General features: G+C 41.9%; 1 pseudogene; it reads left to right on the plus strand.

Moving 5' to 3' along the window:
- The first annotated feature begins 698 nt into the window (after positions 1-698).
- LOC127109046 (uncharacterized) lies at positions 699-798 on the plus strand (annotated as a pseudogene).
- The last annotated feature ends 334 nt before the right edge of the window (positions 799-1,132 follow it).

Genomic DNA, 1,132 nt, shown 5'->3' on the forward strand with positions numbered 1-1,132 from the left:
GGGTAGCCAAGGCATCTACTTTGCTTGCTAGTTGTTTAAGTTGTTCGCCAGTGTGTATGTTCTGGTTTAAGAAATCTTTATTGGTTTGTTGTTGGGAAGCTATAAAGTTTTCCATCATGATTTCCAAGTTGGATTTTCTAGGGTTATTATTGTTAGGATTTGGTTTCTGATATCCCGGAGGTACAGATGGGGTTTGATTCGGAGACTGTCCAAGTGTGTATAGAGCATTATTACTCTTATATGAAAAGTTTGGGTGGTTCTTCCAATTTGGGTTATAGGTATTCGAATAGGGGCTTCCTTGAGCATAGTTTACTTGCTCTGTTTGGATTCCAGTCAAGAGTTGACATTCCGCAGGAGTGTGGCCTTGGATTCCACAGACCTCGCAATTCTGAGTTATAGCAACCACGGCGGTTGGAGGTGATACGTTTAAACTTTCAATCTTCTGGGCCAAAGCATCCACTTTTGCATTAACGTGATCAAGGTTACTTATCTCGTACATGCCAGTTTTCGGTTGAGGTTTTTCCACTGTTGTTCGTTCGGTTCCCCACTGATAGTGGTTTTGGGCCATGCTCTCGATAAGCTGGTAAGCATCAGCATAAGGTTTGTTCATTAGTGCACCACCTGCAGCGGCGTCTATTGTTAACCTTGTATTGTATAAGAGACCATTATAAAATGTGTGAATTACTAACCAGTCTTCCAAACCATGGTGTGGGCAAAGTCTCATCATGTCTTTGTATCTTTCCCATGCTTCGAAAAGAGACTCGTTGTCTTTCTGTTTAAATCCGTTTATCTGGGCTCTTAACATAGCTGTTTTGCTTGGTGGAAAATATCGGGCAAGAAAAACTTTCTTCAACTCGTTCCATGTGGTGACTGAGTTGGAAGGGAGAGATTGAAGCCATCTTCTAGCGCTATCTCTTAATGAGAAAGGAAAAAGACGAAGTCGAATTGCCTCTGAAGTGACACCATTAGCTTTAACAGTATCAGCGTATTGAACAAATACGGATAAATGAAGGTTTGGATCTTCGGTAAGATTTCCAGAGAATTGGTTCTGTTGCACAGCCTGCAACAACGAAGGTTTAAGTTCAAAGTTGTTTGCTTCGATTGCGGGCGGAGCAATACTTGAATGCGGCTC

This window comes from Lathyrus oleraceus, chromosome 7 (assembly GCF_024323335.1).
Source record: "Lathyrus oleraceus cultivar Zhongwan6 chromosome 7, CAAS_Psat_ZW6_1.0, whole genome shotgun sequence".
In the NCBI taxonomy this organism is placed as follows: Eukaryota; Viridiplantae; Streptophyta; class Magnoliopsida; order Fabales; family Fabaceae; genus Lathyrus; species Lathyrus oleraceus.